The sequence below is a fragment of the Tachyglossus aculeatus genome, chromosome 5, assembly GCF_015852505.1.
Source record: "Tachyglossus aculeatus isolate mTacAcu1 chromosome 5, mTacAcu1.pri, whole genome shotgun sequence".
Lineage (NCBI taxonomy): Eukaryota > Metazoa > Chordata > Mammalia > Monotremata > Tachyglossidae > Tachyglossus > Tachyglossus aculeatus.
Window position 1 is genome coordinate 104,145,708 of NC_052070.1, and position 14,709 is coordinate 104,160,416.

At 43.2% G+C, this 14,709-nt stretch overlaps 1 pseudogene; it reads right to left on the reverse strand.

The window, feature by feature from the left end:
- Positions 1–11,787: 11,787 nt before the first annotated feature.
- Positions 11,788–12,716, reverse strand: LOC119928709 (annotated as a pseudogene).
- Between the last annotated feature and the right edge of the window lie 1,993 nt (positions 12,717–14,709).

Consider the following 14,709-nt stretch of genomic DNA (forward strand, 5'->3'; position numbering starts at 1 on the left):
AGGATCAGATGAGGTCACTGAGGCACAAAGAAGCTAAGTGTCTTGCCTAAAGTCAAGACAAGCGTTGGAGCCTTCTGACTCCCAGATCCATGTTCTGGACACCGCACTGTGACAGCAGTGGGCAGAGATAAGAGGTTGATGGATCGGGGATTTCCAAGGAAGTGAGAGGAAACCTCCCAAAAGCCTCACACAGCCACTGAAAGCACACACAAACAGGGAAGCAAAGGGAGAAAGAGTCATAAATGGAGATACAGAGGGATTCAGAAAGGAAAAAACAGAATCTTAGCTGGGCAGAGACAGGGTCAGAGACACAGAGCCACAAAGTACCAGAATTCAAAGAGAGGAGAGAGGTTCAGAAAGAAGAGAGAAAACAATATAATTGCATACAATATATTTCACAAAGCCTTTGAAGCTTTTAAGACCAATTACAGCTAAAAGCTCAGCAAAATTTCTTACATTGCCAGTAATCTGGTTTTAGATTCGTGTTCACAGATTCACTTTCTAACGCTAATCGATTTCACCAACATGAGGAAAAAGCATCAGACAAGAAACTCTTAAAACCTCTCCCATCCAGAGTCAGTCCCATTGCTGGTATTCTATGTCTAGTCTTTCACCTCTCCTCTCTCTGCTATGCATGTTTCATTAAGCTCTGTTATGAGTCCCCTTTGCTTCTATGCCCACTCTCTCTTGGTGCTTACCCACTTTCATAGTTTCAGCTACCACCTCCTTATGGAAAACTCCCCACAGCACATATGTGTCCATCTAGAATCATATATTTATTTATTTACTTATATAGAATTATTTATGTTAATGTCTGTCTGTCCCTCTAGACTGTCTGTTGTTATATTGTACTCTCCCAAGTGATTAGTACAGTGTTTGTACACAGTAAGCACTGAATAAATCAAGTGAATGAATGAATGGACTCCCAAATCTACTTCTTTAGCCCTACTCCTCATCTTTAACCTGCAATCCCACAGCCCCCTTGCCCCCAAGACATCTCCTCTTGGATATCCCACTGGCCCCTAAATCACCATCATCATCAATGGCATTTGTTGAGCACTTACTATGCGCAGAACATTGTACTAAGCGCTTGGGAGAGTATTACTCAAAAGTGGGTAAACGTATTCCCTGTCCACAATGAGATTACAGTCTAGAGGGGGAGACAGAAATTAGTATAAATAAATAATTTATAATATGTAATTTATGGATATATGCAGAAATGTGTCTTTATTTTCTGTTTTCCAGGTGCTAAGTACAGTCCTTTACTCTCAGTGGGTACTCAGTATATATTATTACTACTACTTCCTCTCTCCTTTGTCCTTCTCCCCTCTTCCTTCCCTCTTCCTCCCCTCTTCCTCCTCCTCTTCCTTCTCCTATTACTATTACTACTATTTTCACTATTATAGCGGTCTGAGAAGACAGTGATCAAAACCGGTAGAATGATTTTATTTTCTTAAAAATTGCCTCCAATAGGAAAGGATTTTGGTGCTCATACCACTGATGAGGTTTAAGCCCACAAAGGAAATTGGAACAGAGATGGTATAGCAAATGTTTCTGAATATGTGCCAGGCATTCTGCTAAACAATCAATCAACCAATCAGTCATATTTATTGAGCACTTACTGTGGGCATAGCATTGTACTATGCACTTGGGAAAGTGTAAAATAATAGAGTTGACAGATACATTTCCTGTCTATAATGAGCTTACAGTCTAGAGGAGGAAAAAGATGTTTATATAAATGAATTAAGGATATGTACATAAATACTGTGGGGCTGAGTTAGGGGTGAATAAAGTGTGCAATCCAAATGCAGAAGGAACGCAGAAGGGTATGGGAGAAGAGGAAATGAGGGCTTAGTTAGGCAAGGTCTCTTGGAGATGTGCCTTCAGAAAGGCTTTGTTTGGGGCAAGAGGAGTTTGTGCAAATAGACTGCAGCCAGCCCATCATTGAAAAATAACTCTAGTAGGAAAGTTTTGATGTAAATGACTGTCAGATCTTGATAGCCTAACATGACTAACTCTCATAATCAGAGTTTGGATGGTGCGAGATTTCAACAAGTAGACTGAATTCTATTTTTTTGTTTTCACATATACTTTCACCCAACATTCATTTTAGCATATTGGACTGATCCTTACATCATTTAAGTCCTGTGTTCAAATATTGGTTTCCCAGCCTTCTCTCTTTATCAGTGTGTAGCAGTGTACATCTCTCACCTTCAGGATTTCCATCCAATTATTCTCACAGTTCAAGGAGATGCCACAAGTCTTCTTTGAAATTTTTAATCAAAGATGAATTCCTAGACAATAAATATTACTTAAGAATATTGAGAAGTAGTGTTTCCTAGTGGATAAAGCACAAGTCTGGGAGCCAGAAGGATTTGAGTTCTAATCTGAGCTCTGTCACTTCTCTGCTGTTGTGACCTTGGGGAAGTCACTTAACTTCTCTGGGCCTCAGTTACCCCATCTGTAAACTGGGGATTAAGATTGTGAGCTCCATGTGGGACATGGGCTGTGTCCATCCTGATTAGCTTGTATGTACCCCAGCCCTTAGAACAGTGCATGGTGCATAATAAGCTCTTAACAAATACCATAAAAACAATAAAAACTAATTTAGGTGAACTAGTGACTATCTCTCCTCAATCAGTTGTTTTGTGATGTCCCACACTTATATGGCCTATACAATGAGTCTATAAAAATTCTGCAGAGTCATGGCATTATCTGCAGAACTGGTAAACATATTTTTGAGAATCAGGGACATTGCCAAAATAGCAGAGAAAATAGTAAAGAAGTATCCTTAGTTAAATGGCTTCAGATGAGATAAAAAAAGAAATTTAGGAATGAGCTGTAAAAACCAATGAGGTGGGAATCCTACCTTGAGTTGCCACTGTGAATCTTAATGCCCTTTGGTGAATTTAGGGTTTTACCATCCCAGCTCTTAGATCGTCACATTATAAAGCTGCTTTAGAGATGAAGGACACAATGCACTTTTGGGATAGACAGGTTGGATATGTGATTACAAAACAAGTAAATCATTTAGGTAAAACTTCTCAGGGTAATCAAGGTCAGTTGGCAGCTGACCTTCCACGTTCAGTTAACAAAGACCATGTGACCATTTGCTCTGGCAGAGGACTGAAAACTTAATGCCTGGAAGACAGCTCATTGACCAACCTCTTTGCAAATCTGTAGCTGCAGAAAATAGGAAAGACCACTAGGAGACCCTTTTATTAATGCCTCTCCATCCCTCTTTACAGGTTTCTCTTTGAGCTGCAGACAGACATTTAAAGGGGATGCCATACAAGTTCACAGCTCTATTATAATGCTTAGGATTCTCTCTCCTTCTCTCAGAGGAATTTACTTTTTTTTTTTTTTCTTGAAGCATGTGCCAAAACAGTTAAGCCCTGGGCTATTTGGGAGATTATCTGTGTCTCTGCCTAATCAATTCCTTTAATATAGGAGCAGCCTTGGGGCCAATAATACCGAATCAGATTCTCCAGATGCGTGTCCATATATGGAAGAGGTATATGGGTGTGCCAACATGCACACACATACCTCTGGGCCATGCACCTGAACTAGATAGGTAGCAGCCCCTGAACCTTGGAGAAGCAGCGTGGTGTAGTGGATAAAGCATGGGCATGGGAGTCAAAAGGTCATAGGTTCTAATCCTGGCAGTGCCACCTGTCTGCTGTGGACTTTGGGCAAGTCATCTCACTTTTCTGGGCCTCAGTTACATCATTTGTAAAATGGAGACTAAGACTGTGACCCCCATGTGGGACAGGGAGTGTGTCCAACCCAATTTGCTGGTATCCCTGTCAGCACTTAGTACAGTGCCAGACACCTAGTAAGTGTTTAACAAATACCACTATTATCATTATTATTATTATTATTATTATTATTATTATTATTATTATTTCCCCGAGTGAAACAGCGATACGGAGGGCAGGGGGGAATTTCTGAGTGCACGGATTGGGCTGATGGCTACACTTCTCCCTGCCTTTCATTCATTCAATCATATTTATTGAGCGCTTACTGTGTGCAAAGCACTGTACTAAGTGCATATTTATTGAGCACTTACTGTATAGAGAGCAGTGTGTTAAGCCCTACAATTGAATGAGAACACAATATAATAACATTGATGGAAATTATCTCATACCTACAGTGAGCTTACAGTCTTCCAAAGTGAAGTAAAAGGTCATCGGTCTCCCCCTGCCCCCTTCATATTTTCTATCTGGTTAGCTCCAATATTATTAGTTCCTCTCCCCTATAAAATCTTCATCCTCTGGACTGGGCTTCTCATAAAGCTCTCCCTGTGTCTTTAAGACCTAGCTCTTCGTAGATCCAACTGTCTCAAGCCACCACTATGATCCAACCCCTTGCTGCCTCACCCTCTATCTGTTTTCTGTCCCACTATCCCTCTGTCATGTAAGAAGACAATTTTGTTCTACCTGTTTTGGTCACCTATTCTCAGACCCTTTCTGCCTTTGTAGTAATAGTAGTAGTAGTTAGACTGTTAGCTCCACCTGGGGCAGGAACTGTGTCTGATCTGATTAACTTGTATCTATTCCAGCACTTTGTGTCAAATATTGTTTTACATAGTTACTATCTATGAAGAGCTTGGAAAAAGTCACGAAATGTGCTAATGTAACAATTGCCACAAAAATACCAATTGTCAACTCTATGGTGTTTCCAGTAACAATGCATATATCTGAAAGCTGGACAGTGAAAAATGGGATAGAAAGAACATTGATTTCTTTGAAATGTGGTGTTGGAGAAGGCTTTTGCGAATGCCTTGGACTGCCCAAAAATCAAACAAATGGATTTTGGAGCGAATTAAACCAAAGTGGTCTTTGGAAGTCTTAATGGCTTGACTTGGAGTAGCATATTTTGGACACATAATCAGGAGGACTAATTCTCTGGATAAGATGTAAATGCTAGGAAAAGTCCAGGGAAAACGTGGAAGAGGCAGACCGGCAGCTAGCTGAATAAAGACCATAACAATAATAAGTAGAAGAACCATTAGAAAAGATGTGGATTATAGCAGAGGACAGGTCGTTCTGGAGAAAGTATATCCATGGAGTCACCCTGACTCGGAAATAACTCAACAGCACTTAATGATAATGATAAATATGTCAAATAGTGTTTTACATATATTGAGCCTTTAACAAATACCATAATTAGTAGTAGTAATTGTAGGCAGTAGTAAGGACAGAAGCAACGTGCCCCAGTGGAAAGAGCCCGGGCTTAGGAGTCAGAGGACATGAGTTCTAATACAGGCTCCACCACTTGTCAGCTGTGTGACTTTGGACAAGTCACTTAACTTCTCTGCTACCCCATTAGTTACCTCATCTGTAAAATGGGGATTAAGACTGTGAGCCCCACGTGGGCCAACCTGATCATCTTGTATCCCATACCTGCCCCAGCGCTTAGAACAGTGCCTCGCACACAGTAAGTGCTTAACAAATGCCATCTTTATTAGTATTATTAACAGTAGTAGTATTTGTGAGCACCTGCCGGGTCTGATGCACTGTCCAGCCAAACTAGAGCCCACACTCAGAAATATGTCCTCATCCTATACCTGAGGGAGGAGGACCTAGAAAGTAAGTCAGCGTCTCTCCCTGCCCACCACTCATTCTACACACATTCCATTCAACTAGCACGCCCATCCTGTATGACAACGTAGACCAATGTTCCACGTGACTCCTATTAGGAGCCAGGCACAAGCCCCCCACCTTAGAAGTGAAAGTTAGGAGCCTCAACCACACCTGCCCTCTGTTGGTCATTGAGGTCATAGAGGCTTTGATCAGGGTGGATGGATGCACCGTATATCCTTGGATCTTGATTTTTTTTTGTCTGTCTCCCCCTTCTAGACTGTGAGCCCATTGTTGGGTAGGGATCATCTTTATATGCTGATGATTTGTACTTTCCAAGACCTTGCAACATTGCTGCACACAGTAAGTGCTTAATAAATACGATTGAATGAATGAATTAATGTTTAAAAAGCTCCACAAGATTTGGAATGGACCAGCCACTGTGAAGCTGTTCTAGACCTGGACAGGGCCCCACATCCAGCAGGAGTGGAGCATGTCCTTGGAAGATAACCAGTTCAAATTAGGGGAAGCTCAGCTCAAGAGGACAACTTTGGTAGACAGCCTCTCTACCTTTTTTATGGCATTTGTTAAGGGCTAACTATGTGCCAAATAGTGTTCTAATCGCTGGGGTAGGTACAGGCCAATTAGGTCTAACGCAGTCCCTGTCTCACATGGGGCTCAAAGTCTAAGTAGGAGGGAGAACAGGTATTGAATCCCCGTTTTACAGTTGAGGAAACGGAGGCACCGAGAAGTCAACTGATTTTTCTCAAGATTACACAGCAAGCAATTGGCAGAGTCAGGTTTAGAACCCGGGCCCTTGGACTCCAAGGCCTGTGCTCTTTCTGCTAGGGCACACAGCTTCCCTATTTCCCCTGATCAACTCTCTGGACAATAGACAAGTTTAAAATGGTTAGTGAGGCAATAGTCCACGCTCAAGACAGACCACAGGGGAAACTGTGGGAGGGTCTTGGAAACTGTAAAAATGAGTTGTTGGAGAATGGAGTTTCTAGCTCTAGGTCTGGTGGCCGGGGGGAGAGGATTCTTTTGTGTATCTCTTCTTCTCCCTTTCGTTCCCCACACTGAAAGTCATTTGTCACAGAGATGGAACTAGAATTCCCACCGTCACCACCAACCTGCCAGAACAGGATGTCCTGACGTGGCTGCCTTCCCTGACTCATTCCAGTGACTCATTCCAGAGCCTTTTCTGGCACTTGTGACCAGCCCCCAACTTTATAGCTGGCTGGATTATCCTTCTGGGCTGGGTTAGGGAGCACTGAGAAGTCTCTCAAGCCTCCAGTTAACCCTGTCTCTGAGGTCGTCTGAACTTAAACTCTTTATGGTCTTTTGGCTTAATCTTCCTTGTCCAATGCCTTGTACCTGAGTATCTGAGAGTCCACTTCTGGGCATATGCCTAATTACCTTCACTGACCCCCTCCACATCTGAAAGGGCAGCAGGATTTTCCTGACACCAAAGGCAAAAATTATGGAGGTCTTGGGTGACTACTTTCTGTTTATGTCTCTCAGGCTGGTGGACAATATTAAATGCCAGGTAGTTGTTGTAAGAAACCTATTTTTTCACTTTCACCGCTGCTCCCATCTATCTCTAACTCCTTGGGTTGGTCATCCCTAAATTCTCTTCCCTCCCCTCCATCTCTTTCCTCCCTTCCCTCCAGCTCCAAGACCCCAATCATCCTCCCCTCTCACCTTTCCTCCAGTCGATCAGAGGTATTTATTGAGTGCTTACTGTGTGAGAGCACTGTACTAAGTTTCTGGGAGAGTACAATATAACAGAGTTGGTAGTCACGTTCCCTGCCCACAGTGAGTTTATAGTCTGAAACAGCAGGTCTCTTGCCCTTTCTTCCCCTTCCTTTCTCTGTTCTAGTTTCAGCACCTCATCGTGAGCTTTTCTTCAGAGGTGAACTGTGGAAAAAGTGGGAAGGGTGAGAAAGCAGGTAGTAGAAGAGACTCTTTTGACTCAAACCAAGCATTTTCCATTTATTTTAAGAGGCTGTCTTTAGTTTGTGGGGGAATGAGAGGTGTAAAAAACAGGAGAAAAGGAAGACTTGATTCTGTTAGAACAGAAGGAGGGGCTAGACATAGAGCTGACCAACACTTTCACATAGGTGCCTCTGCCACCCAGATTATCCAAAGATTCCCCAAGACGGATCTTGCAAACCTAGTTCCAGTGTTGCGCTTCTGTTCTTGTCACAGCCCCAATTGAAACAATTAGTGCATTATGTGGGTTGTTTGGGCTGAGTCATTCTAACCACTATCCATCATTTTGAAATCCCTGGGGATGGTCAGTTCCTAAACTGGGTAGGACCTGGATAGAGGGATAGAGAGCCTCATGACCCAGGCCTGCCATGTCTATAAGGAATTCAACAGAGACACATTAGAGGATAGAGTCTTCTCTGCCTATGGAGAAACCTTCCACAATCAGTGGAATTTATTGAGCACTTACTGTGTGTAGAGCACTATATTAAATGCTTGAGAGAATACAATGTAACAGTAAACAGACACATTCACTGCACACAATGAGCTTACAGTTTGGAAGTCTCTTCTCCAGTAGCCGACTCCTCCAAAGAGGAGGGCCATTTTGATGGCAGCCAAGCAACCCTTCCACACACTCAGGATCACCTAGCAGGATTCAGGGTTCCACTGCACCTCTATTATGCAAGTGTCCCAGAACTGTCTTACCAGTGGAATGGTTTCCCCTGGAACTAGAGACAGTGATTCTGCCTCTTGCACCAACCTGTTTTTTTTAAATGGTATTTGCTAAGCGCTTACTGTGTGCCAGGCACTGGCGCTGGGGAAGATGCAAGCTAATCAGGTTGGACACAATCTATGTGCTACAAGGGGCTCACAGTCTTAATCCTCATTTTATCAATGAGGTAACTAAGGCACAGAATAATGACTTGCTCAGGGTCACACAACAGAGAAGTGGTAGAGCAGGGATTAGGACCCAGATCCTCTGACGCCCATACCTGTGCTAAATCCACTAGGCCATGCTGCTTCTCAGCTATTCCAAGTTTGCAAAAAGTTTGGCTGATGATACCAGCTTGGGCCACTAGTCCTAGTCACCTCCTCAGAGTTTCACAGGGTCGGTTAGGGTAAGTAATTCTCACCCAACTCTCAATTATGTAGACTACTCCGTCATCTAGGCTGAGACTTTGCACCAGGAGAGGAATTCTCCATTTTTGAGCAAGGCTGTGAAGCATGATGGGAAGTCTCAATGCCTTGCTCACCACCTCTGGATAGAGCCACGCCCTTCCTCTGAAGTGCTTCACTGTAGATGGCATTACCATCCTTCCCATCTCACAAGCCTGCAACCTTGGTGTCATTCTTGACCTCGTCCCCTCATTCACCCCGCACATCCAATCAGTCACCAAAACCTGCCGGTCTCACCTCCACAACATCGCCAAGATCTGCCCTTTCCTCTCCATCCAAACCACTACCTTGCTGGTTCAGTCTATCATCCTTTCCCGACTAGATTACTGCTTCAGCCTCCTCTCTGATCTCCCATCCTCCAGTCTCTCCCTGCTTCGGTCTATACTTCACTCTGCTGCCCGGATTATCTTTCTACAGAAATGCTCTGGGCATGTCACTCCCCTCCTCAAAAATCTCCAGTGGTTGCCTGTCAACCTACAAACCAAGCAAAAACTCCTCACTCTTGGATTCAAGGCTCACCATCACCTCACCCCCCCACACCTCACCTCCCATTTCTCCTTCTACAGCCCAGCCCACACCTTCTGCTCCTCTGACACTAGCCTCCTTACTGTGCCTCATTCTCATTCCCGCCATTGACCCCCAGCCCACATCCTTTCCCTGGCCTGGAATGCCCTCCCTCCACACATCTGCCAAACTAGCTCTCTTCCTCCCTTCAAAGCCCTACTGAGAGCTCAGCTCTTCCAGGAGACCTTCCCAGACTGAGATCCCTTTTTCCTCTCCACCCCATCCCCCCACCCTACCTCCTTCCCCTTCCCACGGCACTTGTATATATTTGTACAGATTTGTTACTCTATTTATTTTAATTGTACATATTTTCTATTCGATTTTTTTCGTTAAAGATGTGCATATAGCTATAAATCTATTTATTCTGATGATTTTGACACCTGCCTATATGTTTTGTTTTTTTGTCTGTCTCCCCCTTCTAGACTGTGAGCCCATTGTTGGGTAGGGACCGCCTCTGTATGTTGCAGACTTTTACTTCCCAAGCATTTACTAGAGTGCTCTGCACACAGTAAGTGCTCAATAAATACGATTGAATGAATGAATGAATGCTACTAGGCTTGATGAATCAAATGCTTCATAACTCCTTGGGCCTTCTTCTGTGATGGCACTTGCAACCAATACATTCTCTGTCAGTTAATAGTTTGTGTCCCTGAGCAAAAGGTAAAAACCAACTGACAAATTCGTCCCTTTCCCTGCTCTTCCCTTGCCACCACAAGCACCTCTGTCTTTTCCTTTTCTCTCTTCATTGTAAATGGTACTTGGTAAGTGCTCACTATGTGCCAGGCACTGTGGTAAGCGCTGAGGTTGAAACAACATAATCAGGTTGGACACAGTCCCTATCCCTCATGGGGTTCAAAGCCTTAATCTCCATTTGACAGATGAGAGAACTGAGGTACAGAGAAGTGAAGTGACTTGCCAAAGGTCACACAGCCAATAGGTGGAGTAGCCGGGATTAGAAACTGGGTCCTCTGACTCCCATCATCATCAATCGTATTTATTGAGTGCTTACTATGTGCAGAGCACTGTACTAAGCGCTTGGGAAGTACGAATTGGCAACATATAGAGACAGTCCCTACCCAACAGTGGGCTCACAGTCTAAAAGGGGGAGACACAGGAACAAAACCAAACATACTAACAAAATAAAATAAATAGAATAGATATGTACAAGTAAAATAAATAAATAGGGTAATAAATATGTACAAACATATGTACAGGTGCTGTGGGGAAGGTAAGAAGGTAAGATGGGGGGATGGAGAGGGGGGTGAGGGGGAGAGGAAGGAAGGGGCTCAGTCTGGGAAGGCCTCCTGGAGGAGGTGAGCTCTCAGCAGGGCCTTGAAGGGAGGAAGAGAGCTAGCTTGGCGGATGGGCAGAGGGAGGGCATTCCAGGCCCGGGGGATGACGTGGGCCGGGGGTCGATGGCGGGACTGGCGAGAACGCGGTACGGTGAGGAGTTTAGACCTGCAGACCTACCTTCTTTCCAGAGTGATGCTACTTCTCACAATGGACCCAGAATGGTCCCTAACAGCTCTCATTTTCAGGAGCTGATGCAGACTTATGCAAAGTTTGATGCCTCAAATTGGACGGTGACCTATTTAAGCCACTTTCTTTGGGCTGGGATAGTTTGCCAAGCAGTCCCAATGCCTCTGATTTGATCTTGGGCTCCTCCAAGTTGTTATTGTTTTCTGATTTGCTTAATCTAGTGCAGAATCAATGAATGAAAGCACACTTTGAGTGCCTTCATAGCTAAGCATCATGATATGCATGTGGAATGCTATCACGGATCATTCTTCCTAATGTCCCTCTCTGATTGTTGATTGGAAAAAGAGTTAGCATTTGTTTGTTTTGAAATTCACAACGAATTCCCATTTTCTTTGACCTGCTTTGAAGGAGTCAAATTAGGAAACATCCCATTCTACTGCTAATGATTATGTTATGTCTGATACAATGTGATATTCGATGGAGCTATAGGAAAAAGAATAGGCAAAAGGCAACACTCTGTGGCTAAAGAAACATTGATTTTATTCCTTAAACTAGAATAGGTCTGACAGTATGCTACTGAGCTGGCTCCTCTCATTTCTCCTCATTTGAGATGAGAGAAGAATTAAAAAAAAATGAAAACAGCTGTAACAGGAACAAAACCAGCTCTGAACATGTAAAGGTTGCTAAATAAGCTGAAGTGAGGATGAATACCTCTACAGATAAGAAACTCTTTAGTAGATCGTTTAGTGGTATTTCTTCAGCACCTACTGAATGCAATACACTGTAATGAGGTTTTGGAAAATACAACAGACATATGAGACACGTGCTTCACTGAGATTTGAATTCCCTCTACATTTTTCCTAAAAAAGGTACCTGAAATCCATGCTTGCCATTTCCCTTGTACAAATATTACAAATATTATTAATAATAATTAATATTATTCCCTTGTACAAATATTTGTACAAATATTGTACAAATTTTCACAGGGTGATACCTATTTATCTTCAGAAGTCAGTTTTCTGCTCCATAGCTTCCTGATGGCATTTTTCATCTGGGCATTTCTCGGGGTGTAGATGAGGGGGTTTAGCATAGGGGCTATAATCGTGTAAAATACTGCAATAGCTTTATCTAAGGGGAAGGTGGAGGCGGGCCGCACATACATAACTATACATGGAATGAAGAACAGGATGACGACGATGATGTGGGAGGCGCAGGTGGAGAGCACTTTGCGCTTACCCTCTTTACTGTGTGTTTTCAGGGAGCGCAGGATCACAACGTAGGAAATCATCAACATGATGAAGTTTAATAGACAGAGCAACCCACTGTTGGTGGCTACATAGAGGCCAAGGGTGTGGGTGTCCATGCAGGCAAGGTTCAGCAAAGGGTTCAAATCACACATGAAGTGATCAATGACGTTGGGGCCACAGAAGGGTAAATCGATCATGAAGAGAATCTGGATGGTCGCGTGCACCAGGCCTCCTGTCCAGACAACCCCTATCAGCACACCACACACGCGCCGGTTCATGATGGTTGTGTAATGCAGCGGCTTACAAATTGCCACACAACGGTCATAGGCCACCACCGTGAGGAGAATTATCTCAACCCCGCCAAGAAAATGCTCTCCAAAGACCTGAGTCATACAGCCTTTGAAATAGGTGATTTTCTTCTCACAAAGAGAGTAGACGATCAGTTTAGGTGTGTTGACAGAAGAATAGCAGGCATCAATAAATGACAAATAGACCAGAAAGAAATATATGGGGGAGTCCAAAGTCTGACTGGCAGTTATATGGTTACCGCAATGATCAGATTTCCCACCATGGTGTTGATGTAGCTGATTAAAAAGTCAACAAAGATTACTTTCTGCAACCTTGGATTCGGTGTAAGTCCCAATAGAACGAATTCTGTCATGTTTTCATTACCCATCAACTCAGGGTAGGCAGTGAAGGTACAGGTGAGAGCTGCGGATTCTGTACAGAGAATGATGTTAGTTTTGCTTTGAAACTATCAAGTAACAGAACTCAAAGTACCACTTGTCTAGCATCTTGTCAATTTTCTCTGAACACTAGAACAAGTTGGGAAAGTATTTACTGTATTCAGTTCATATATTGGGAAATCGAAGCACGTCAGGTTACCTTAACAACTCCTCAAATCCAACGGACAATTACTCTCCTCCACTTCAAAGGCTTATTGAAGGTGCATCTCCTCTAAGGGGCCTTCCCTGACTAAGCCCCCCTTTTCTCTTCTCCCTACCTTCTGCATCGTCCTGACCTGATCCCTTTATTTATTCCCCCAACCCCCGGCCCAGCAACACAACACTTACGTATATTTCTGTAATTTATTTATTTATATTAATATCTGTCTCCCCATGTAGACTGTACATTCACTGTGGGCAGGGAGTGTCTATTTTTCTTATATTGTACTCTCCCAAGTGCTTAGTACAGTGCTCGGTACACATCATCATCATCATCATCAATCGCATTTATTGAGCGCTTACTATGTGCAGAGCACTGTACTAAGCGCTTGGGAAGTACAAATTGGCAACATATAGAGACAGTCCCTACCCAACAGTGGGCTCACAGCCTAAAAGGAGATGCTTACACAGTAAGCATTCAATAAATAAGACTGAATGAATGAATGTACTTACCCAGAGGTGTCCTAAATGGTCCTGAGTAGTGGAGTTGGCAACACAGTCAATATCTTCGGAGTCTTTTTGATGCAGTCATCCCTGGAGTACACCCTGTTTGATTTGCATACCCTTTTCAGTAGACAAGAAGCTCAGTAATTCTGTTTATTCCAGTCCCATAAATGTCAACTGATAACCACATTCACATTCCCCCTAAGAGAAAAGTGTATTAGGTTGATGGTTCAGGACCTTCGAAAATCCTACTGGGCAGAGGATGATAAACCAAATGCTTAGCAGACAAGAAACCTATAACCTTTTGTATTCACCTGATGCTCTTCTGTGATTATTTCTCCTCTTACTGCAGCTCTAGGTTTCTTCCTCCTTCTTACGGGATCAGTGCATATATATTTTCCAGAGAAAGAAGAAAAGACAGTTCTGCCAAGGAAATAGATTGTAGGTAACCCAGGAATTTCACATAGAAACATGAAATACACAATTCACTCAAAACTTAATATAAAACAATAGCAGACTCCCTTCCCATTGATAGGAGTGGTAATTGCTACCTCTCCAACTTCTACTGGTGGTAAGGCCAAGCCTGAAGTCTCTGTTATAAGTTTTAATGCATGGATACAAAGAAAATATTGGAAGGTGATATCCAACATTTCAAAAACAATCAAGCTCTGGGAAAAGACTTGAATAGTGGCTGAGGGCAGGAAATGTGTCTGCCGATTGTTATACTACATTCTTCCAAGTGGTTAGTACAGTGCCTTGCACACAGTAAGTGCTCAATAAATATGACTGATTGGTAGTCCTTTTTTGTAAGGTATTTGTAAGTACTTACAATGTGCCAGCACTGTACTGTACTGTAAGTGCTGGGGTAGATACAAGCTGATCAGGCTGGACTCAGGCCCTCTCCTACATGGGGCTCCCATTAATTTCCATTTTACAGGTGAGGTAACTGAGGCACAGAGACGTTAATGCCTTGCCCATGGTCCCACAGCAGACAGGTGGCACAGCTCGGATCAGAATCCTGGTCTTTCTGATTCTCAGCCTGTGCTCTATCCACTAGGCCACACTCCTTCCTAAGTCCTTGGTGGCAAATGCACAGTAGCCCTGCTGGAACAAGGAACCTCAGATAGGTCTCGATGTGGACAGTGAGTAGATGAGAATGGATTTAGGAAGCTATCAAGCTGGGGGGTTCAGCAAAGAGGTACCACCAAGATTAATGCTAATAATAATAATAACAACAATAATAACAATAATGGTATTTGTTAAGCATTACTCTGTGCTAGG